Source organism: Odontomachus brunneus, unplaced genomic scaffold, assembly GCF_010583005.1.
Source record: "Odontomachus brunneus isolate Ranch 3 - 2012 unplaced genomic scaffold, Obru_v1 Obru_scaffold_142, whole genome shotgun sequence".
NCBI lineage: Eukaryota > Metazoa > Arthropoda > Insecta > Hymenoptera > Formicidae > Odontomachus > Odontomachus brunneus.
In genome coordinates this window covers 112,647-121,775 of record NW_022639592.1, presented here as the reverse complement: position 1 = coordinate 121,775, position 9,129 = coordinate 112,647, and the positions used below count along the sequence as shown (strand labels likewise).

General features: G+C 36.8%; 1 pseudogene; it reads right to left on the bottom strand.

The window, feature by feature from the left end:
• Nucleotides 1–57: 57 nt before the first annotated feature.
• LOC116850321 lies at nt 58–1,220 on the bottom strand (annotated as a pseudogene).
• Between the last annotated feature and the right edge of the window lie 7,909 nt (nt 1,221–9,129).

The window sequence follows — 9,129 nt, the reverse complement described above, 5'->3', positions numbered from 1 at the left end:
TCGAGATATTTCACCGGTCCGGGACTTTTTGAACACCCTGTATATATTTAGGTATATAATTGTTGAGTTCATTTTTACATGCAAAAATAATTGTTTTCACTGAACTACACTCTGAAGAATTATTTCCGCATCTCAAAATGAACTCAGAATTGGTGAAATACGACTGAATTTTTTTTTCATTTTTTTTTCAATTCTCTGTGCTATCTGAGAAGTCACTCGTAAGTGCTACATACTTGAGGAAGTACATCATTATTTCTTAACATCATTCGGACGAAATTTTCTCGTACAGTTGTAACACTGTTTGTTTTATCTGAAGTACTGGGTACAATAGATAGTGTTCCCTTTTTTCTGCTGCTTATTATTATATACTAGGCGCTTTAAATATTTATTACGACGTTTCAGTTTAATATTCATTTTATAAAATGTCATACTTATGGGACTTAAATTTCTAGATTGAGTGATTTCCTGTAGCTGTGGTCGTTTTTTTATTTTATTTTTTAGAGTTTGCATTTGTATTTCTAATGTTTGCAGTCTGTGTCCATAATTCGAAAGAACTGAATTAATTTCATCTTGTTCAGCCATTGAACTTTCTTATGTACACTGCTGCAATCCATTAACTTTTCGCATCCTGCAATTGCTGTTCAAAATGTGCATTGTGCTCTTCAAAATGATTACTCTGTACAAGCTCTCTCTCTCTCTCTCTATATATATATATATATATATATATATATATATATATATATATATATATATATATATATATATATATATATATATATATATATATATATATATATATATATATATATAGACTCTACTTTCACCAAATTATTATTATTATTACTCTCTATAGACATGTCGTTATTATTTGCACATTGTGCATCCTGACTGTACTGTGCATATTCTGATACGTAAATTGCTAATTGCTGTTGCTGCGATATTGCGATGATGCATATTGTTAGATTCTGTGTCTACATTATCACATATGAACAATACAGGAACTGCAACATTTAACAAAACACGTTTGTGCAAACAAGGACTGTAGTCTTCTGAACAAAAATGTTTATGGCACACTTTATTCTTCTGCATCTCATTGCTGGCATAATTTTTTAAGTGATTCAACTTCAAACTTTCTATCCATTTTAAGGATCTCTGGGAAATTTATGTGAGAGTACTTCTTTCCCAGATTTGCATCCAGGAACACAACATATTCTCCCCATGTTGTCTCAAATAATACAAAATCTCAGAGGAACGTCCTTTGAAAATCTGTGATATAGGTGGTGCAACGTACGTTAAAAATTGTTTCGATGTTACAAATAAAAAGTAACGTAACAAATATTTACAAATTGAAATCACAAACACGTTAATGTGTATTTACTTTCACCGTAATAATCATCTATTTGGAGCGAGCGACGATGAGCATATACAAAAAGATTCTTTTAATTTTGACAAAAAGTATTAAACAATGTTCAAATATTTATTGTAGACATACAGTTGGCTGCGTTTAACGAACATAAGTTACACAACAATTCAGTAATTCATCAACGTCATTGATGTAAATTTAAATATCTAACAAATCAATAATCGCTAATCGCTCACTGATCATTTAATTCTACTGAACGCATCCTTTTATATTTATGTTTAATCATTTTCTAAAACAAAACTTACCAATATCTATAGTAGTCTGCAATTTTACGCACCCGTCTCATACCAGACGCCATATTGCATTTTTTAAATCGTAGTTCATATTTCTTGGGGGTCTATCTTTTAGATGGCGCTCAAACACTATACCAAATTCTCCCATAAGAGTTTTTCAGCCCTGGATTTCATTATAAGTATAGATATTATTTCTCGTATGTTTTCAGAATATATATGTAATATAATGAAGATGTATAAAATCTCTTGTAGTACACTCAGTTGCGTTGATGCTATACCATTTCCCAGATCGATAGTCACTAAAAAGTTTTGACCAGCGGTGTCGGTTTCTAGCTGATCGTTTTTCACATAGACATATATAGTATATCTTAGACTGCTAACTCCTTTATATACTGTAAGCTGTACGCGTACCAAAAACCCATGTACAAAATTCACCCATAGGCGTCGGACATAGTATCCCAATGAAATTTAGGGCAGAAGTTTTATATTTACGCCTATGTATTGAGTGCTACACATAAGCCCCACTTTTTACACCACGTTACATTGCGTCAAGTGTAATATATGTAATATGTAATATGTAATTGTGAAATATTATAAAGTTTATAAAATATATATAACAAAAAACTGTTAAAAAATGTGTTGTTGCTGGATGCAACAGCATATATAGTAAAGGATGTGGTATACATTTTTTCTTTGTAAGTAAAACACTTTTGTTCAAGTAAAGATATTTAAATTAAAAAGGTATAATTTTGTTTTAATTAAATATTCTACATTATATATCATAGATTTCCAAAAAACAATCCAGAGTTACAAATATATTGGATACAGGCAATTAACAGAAAAAATTGGCACCAGTCAACTTCAACCCTTATAGAAATATTGTAAGAGGGCACGCTAATTGCGCGTCTCTCGTTATTATTGTTTTTAGCTGTAAGATAAGTCGCGGATAGCAGCTCTGCTATTATGTACGAAGCAACTTATCCCACAGTGCAGGTGACGGAACGAGATTAATGAACACTAATGAGAACACTTAACAATTGTTTATTATACCGTACAGTTCCTCTTTGCTTCTTATACTTATTCCGCCAAGTCATACAATAGAAGTCTCTCCTAACGCGTACACACACGCACGTGCCCGACCCGTGCTTCACGGTCGCACTAATAATAAACGTAATAAGACCGTCTTTCCGATCGTTATTATCTAATGTCCCTTTTAGACTATCTCTAACTAGATACGCGAACTGATTCCGTATCCACAGCGTTAATTCGCCTTTAACTAAATGGATTTATCACTTGACCTTAACCGGCCCACAAAACCCGGAGCTCTTAGCTCTCTTCGCTACCCGCGAGACTCTCTTCGATCTTCTCTCGATCTTCTCCTGATCTTCTCCTGATCTGATCTCTCCTACCTTCGTCTCTAGCTACCTATTTAAAGCATCGGCGCGAAGGAGAGGGAACCTCAGCTCTCGCTACGACATGAAGCTTTACTCTAACAACGTTAGATGTCGCTACTTATTCTAATTTCTTACAACTCGACCATCCTGACATTGCTTACGTCTCGGAAGCAGCTGTAATTTTTTTGTCGTGTGCTTATACGTCTGCAAGACTATCTGCCATACGACGACTTCCTGTGACTACATCCGGAGATAGGACACCGTAGTACAATAAATTTTACAATTACGCAGGTACATAAAAATTAACATTAATAAAGATACATATAAACTTATATTTCTATAGATTATTTCGCTCGAGTGTATGATCGACATAAGTATTTTGAGACCTTTAGTTACTTCATCAATTTTCTGGCGGCTTTACCGGCTTGATCCACGGTTTTAATTTATCCGACGATAAAATTGTGTTGTAAGGTCGCGATACCAAATTGAATCCCGGAATATCCGTGACAACGTATCGATTGTTGTTTAATACTTTTGCCACCAAATATGGACCTTTATATTTCGGCTTCAATTTCTGATTAATTCCCACTTTTGGTTGTAAATCTCGAATTAATACAAAATCGCCCTTACCATACCGTGTTGGTTTTTTGTGTCTCATATCATACTTGAATCGATTATACTCTTTAACTTTTTTCGTTGCCTCTAACGCTATGTCTCTAGTTCTAACTCGTTCGTTATCGATATCTTGATCTATTTCAGTTAATACCTTTACAAAATCACTAAGATCTCTATCGGCATGATTACGTTGATCGTAGCCTAACAAGACTTTACTTGGAGTAGATTTCAGCGCGGTGTGATGCGTATTATTCACCACATATTGAATTTTATTTAGTTGCAGATTCCAATTGTCGACTCGCTCAGCTGTTTTGGACAGTGACGTTTTAAGGAATCTGTTGACCCTTTCTGCTATACCGTTCGCCCACGGTGATGCTACGGCTACTTTTTGGTGAGTGATTTGATACTCTTTCGCAAACTTCGTAAAATCCGTCGAGGTGAACGACGTTCCTCGATCAGTGACTAACGTTTTTGGTGCTCCGAAAACGTCAAAAACTCGTTGTAATAACTGACATGTTTCGCTCGTATTAGTGGTACGCGCGGGAAACAACCATGTAAACCGTGTAAAAGCGTCTACAATTATTAGAATATATTTATACCCCTCTTTGGTCTGTTGCAAGGGACCAAAGTGATCCGCGTGCACTGTTTGCATTGGCATTGACGCAACGTCTGTTACTTGCATTTCCCCTTCGTTAGCATGATTAGAAGTGTTTGCCACAATACAAGTAAGACAGTTATCTACGTAATCTTTTATTTTTTTTCCTCATAGACGAAAACCAATACGACTGATGCAAACTTTGATATGTCTTTTCAATTGCGCAATGCGCTAATTGATCGTGGTGAGCTTTAATTAAATTAGTTACCATGCTCTCTGGTGCTACAAATTTAGAACCGTCGCTTTCTTTCTGGTAAATCAACCCGTCGATAAGCTCAAATTTTTCGTAATTCTCGAACTCTAAAGATTCCGCAAGTTGCTTTAAATATGGATCTTGTAACTGCTTGAATTCTAATTGGCGTTCCAGAGGAAAGGATTCTAAATACGCTATATGTCGACTTAATAAGTCTACATGCTGCATTTTATCGCTTGCTCGATGAGCCATAATAAACGAATAATTTTGTAACTGTAAAGTCCAACGAGCTATTCTTGGATTAAGATTGGCTTTATTAATCGCATAAACTATAGCATTACAATCGGTTATCACTTTGAAAGTTAACCCGTACAGATAAATGTGAAAACGTTGAATGGCTTTTACTATTGCTAACATTTCTAGCTCAAAACTATGGTATTTGGCCTCCGCTGCGTTGGTTACTTGACTGTAGTAAGCCACTGGAGCCCATAGATTTTTCTCTTGCTTTTGTAAGAGGATTGCTCCCAATCCATGAGAACTGGCATCTGTGTGCAGCTCTGTTTCTGCCGCTGGATTGAAATGTCTTAGGACTGGATATGACGTAAGTTCTTTTTTCAAATTACTAAAAGCTTGCTTAACTTCTTCACTTACAATGAAATTAGTTGATTTCTTTAACAAATCTGATAAAGGTTTAGCCTTTCTTGCGTAGTTGTCTATGAATTTTCTAAAATAATTAGCTAAGCCTAAAAACCGTTGTACTTCATGTACATTAGTAGGCAAGGTATAATTATGTATAGCTTGTGTATGCCGATCGCTTAACGTAATACCTTCCGCAGAAACTATATAGCCTAAAAATTCTACTCTCAATTTCATAAACTGGCTTTTCCTATAATTTACTTCTAGACCGTAACGCTTCAGAATAACCAATACTTCCTGCAACGTTTGAAAATGTTGCTGTACGGAGGTTGTCGCTACAAGAATATCATCAATATATACTATTATCTTATCTTGTCTGATTAGCGGTTCTAACACCTGAACTATTCGTTTCTGAAATTCTGCAGGCGCTTCACAATATCCAAATGGTAAACGCGTATATTCGTACTGTCCGTCGGGTGTAGCAAACGCGAAGAACTTCGTGTGATCCGGATGTACCCGGATTTGATGAAAACCATCTCGCAAATCTAGCAGTGTGAATATTTTCTTATCGGCTAATTTTGCTAAGCAATCTTCTACAATCGGAAAAGGGTATTTCTGTTTAACAACACGTTCATTCAAAGGTCTTAAGTCAACGCACAACCTAATTGTATTCTTCTTCTTAATAGGCACTACCCTTGCGCAGTAAGGTGAAATGCTAGGTTTAATGATTCCACGGTGCAACAAATCATCTGTAATTTGCCGAATACTCTCTCTCTCTCGGCTAATGCGAACTTTCGCGGAGCATACGCATACGTGGTATGATCCTTAAGATTAACCCGTACCGAGTAATCGTCTTCTTCTAAAGGTATATCACTATTACTAATATTTAAAATCAACTGAACCAAACGAGACTGTATTTCTTCCTCAAAATCAATAGATATATTATTCAATACTTTATCTAATCCTATTGTCTCCTCAATTATTTCAGGTTTAGGTAATTCACGAAGAAACATATTATTCAAGGCTGCACCATCAGTTGTCCTTGAAGGAAAAATAACTGCCGTTTCCTCTCGCATCAATACATCTCGACCTAATATTATATCGGCTCCCAAAGCAGAAACATCAAGTACATAAAAGGTAAGCATTATTACATGATTACTAAGATTTTCCACTTTCATGGTCGACTCAACCATACCTACGAATCTAATCGTCTGACCATTTATTGATCTAAACTGATTTTCTGGCATTTGCAATTTCTGATTCGCTAATTTGAAAAATCTTTTGCATAACTTCAAAGTTATAATTGAAATCGGACTTCCCGTGTCCATTAACGCATGAAGAACACATTTGCTTCTATTTAATTCAACTATCTTCACTAAAGGACTCCCTGTCTGATTATTCTGTGACTCTTGTCCTACAACCAGACTGATAGTATGCGGCGCTTCTCGTGACGCGAAGGAACATTTATTATCCGCCTGTGCAACGACCGATCCTGAGCGCGCTACCGGAAGTTGTTCCCTCCGACGAAGTCTAGGACAATCTTTCTTTAAGTGCCCTGATTGTTTACAATAAGAACAGGTGAACTCATTTATTCTTGACTCGTTATTTCTACAATTTTTTGTTAAATGTCCGCGTCTATTACAAATTCGACAACTAACGTCTCTAATATTTCCCGATCTATTCGGAGCAACATTTCTGTCTGTGAATGTCATTCCGCCGGTAATGACTCGCATTCTAACTAAAAATTCATCTACGGAGCTTAATTCTAACGTAAGAGCTGTCGCGCTCAACGAACTTATAGTAATTCCACTGATTAATAAGTTGATTATGTCAGCTATAGGTAAATTTAATCTGTGCATTATCGCTAATTTATCAATTGCATACTGATCAAAAGTTTCTTTATTATGTTGCCATTTACGTGCCTCAATTTTTTGCATCGTTACGTGAAATGGAATGCTCTTATCGAAAATTCTAATCAAACTAGTACTTAAATTTGACCATGATTATAGGACTGTTCCTGATTAAAAATCAAACCATCTCTTGGCATCTTTAATCAACTTAGATGTTGCAACTAACAGAATTAAATTGTCCGGAATACTATGAATATTAGATACTTGGTTGACCCGTTGAACCCATATGTGGACGTTCTCCGACTCTGTTCCTCCGAACTCTGGCACCTGCGACGACAACAGAGATAATATGCCTGCTGACGGAGTGGATCCTGGTTGCGGTTGCACCCTCGTAACCGCCTGCTGAATAAGACCTGAAGGATGTTCCGGTACTGCTTCGGCTAACCCACTGGCACTTGACGAAGAGGTTTCCCCAACTGGCGAACCCCCTGCTCTACTCGGCCCATTGACAAGAACATTGGAGATCTGAGAGAGCACTTGTTGCTGCTGCTGCATCGCTACACGTTGTTGCTCCATAAAGTGCTGTTGATTCTGCGTACAACTGGTGACCACTGACATCATCTTCGTGAGTACGTTTTCTAACTCTGATATGTTAATCATCTTTGCCGGAGCGGCTGACTGCGATTCCTTTACAGTAGAAGTACCTTGGCTACTTGCTCTAGGACGCGCCTCCGTTAACGCACTTGCGCTCGTTCTCCTTGGTTGGGGTATCATATCAACCATTGGACTATTAGTCTCCCAATGACTCATGAGAGCATCTATCAGCAGAAGTCGATCTTCAGAAGTCCTCAACTGGTATTTACTTGCCTCAGCCTTGAGCTGCTCTAATGACATGGCATCTAACGCACGTCTTTCCATGTCTTCAGCGATTGACCCACTGTCCTTGGATATCAATACTAAACGTCGTGTCTTTGTTTGGCGATCTACGTGGCTCGACACTAATACAACACTACCTGTTCACGTGTGCACTTGTCCTTCGAAGGTCAAACCAGATTTACACGGGTAAGCTGGGTCAGCTCCCAAATGTTAATAATCAATGTTAATCCCGTTTACTTTACACTAATTGACTCATTATTCATTAATTGTTATAAGGCCCGTATTTAGTCAACGACCCCACTTCTGAGCTGTAAGAGGGCACGCTAATTGCGCGTCTCTCGTTATTATTGTTTTTAGCTGTAAGATAAGTCGCGGATAGCAGCTCTGCTATTATGTACGAAGCAACTTATCCCACAGTGCAGGTGACGGAACGTGATTAATGAACACTAATGAGAACACTTAACAATTGTTTATTATACCGTACAGTTCCTCTTTGCTTCTTATACTTATTCCGCCAAGTCATACAATAGAAGTCTCTCCTAACGCGTACACACACGCACGTGCCCGACCCGTGCTTCACGGTCGCACTAATAATAAACGTAATAAGACCGTCTTTCCGATCGTTATTATCTAATGTCCCTTTTAGACTATCTCTAACTAGATACGCGAACTGATTCCGTATCCACAGCGTTAATTCGCCTTTAACTAAATGGATTTATCACTTGACCTTAACCGGCCCACAAAACCCGGAGCTCTTAGCTCTCTTCGCTACCCGCGAGACTCTCCTCGATTTTCTCTCGATCTTCTTCTGATCTTCTCCTGATCTGATCTCTCCTACCTTCGTCTCTAGCTACCTATTTAAAGCATCGGCGCGAAGGAGAGGGAACCTCAGCTCTCGCTACGACATGAAGCTTTACTCTAACAACGTTAGATGTCGCTACTTATTCTAATTTCTTACAATATCATACTAAGAATCATTGATAATTACTTATTATCCAGTATTTTTAATACTGAAAATAAGTAATTATCAATGATTCTTTGTATGATATTTCTATAAGGGAAGTAGAGTTTGCCAATATCATTTTAAAGACTCAGATTATTTTAATGAATCATACATAAAAAGAAATTTGTTAAAAAAGAATGCTATTCTTACACAAAATTTAGGATATAGTAATAGCCCAGAGATTCCATCCACAAAAATATTAGGTACATTTGTAAATAATGAATACAATATATATTAATACTTAAATTTCT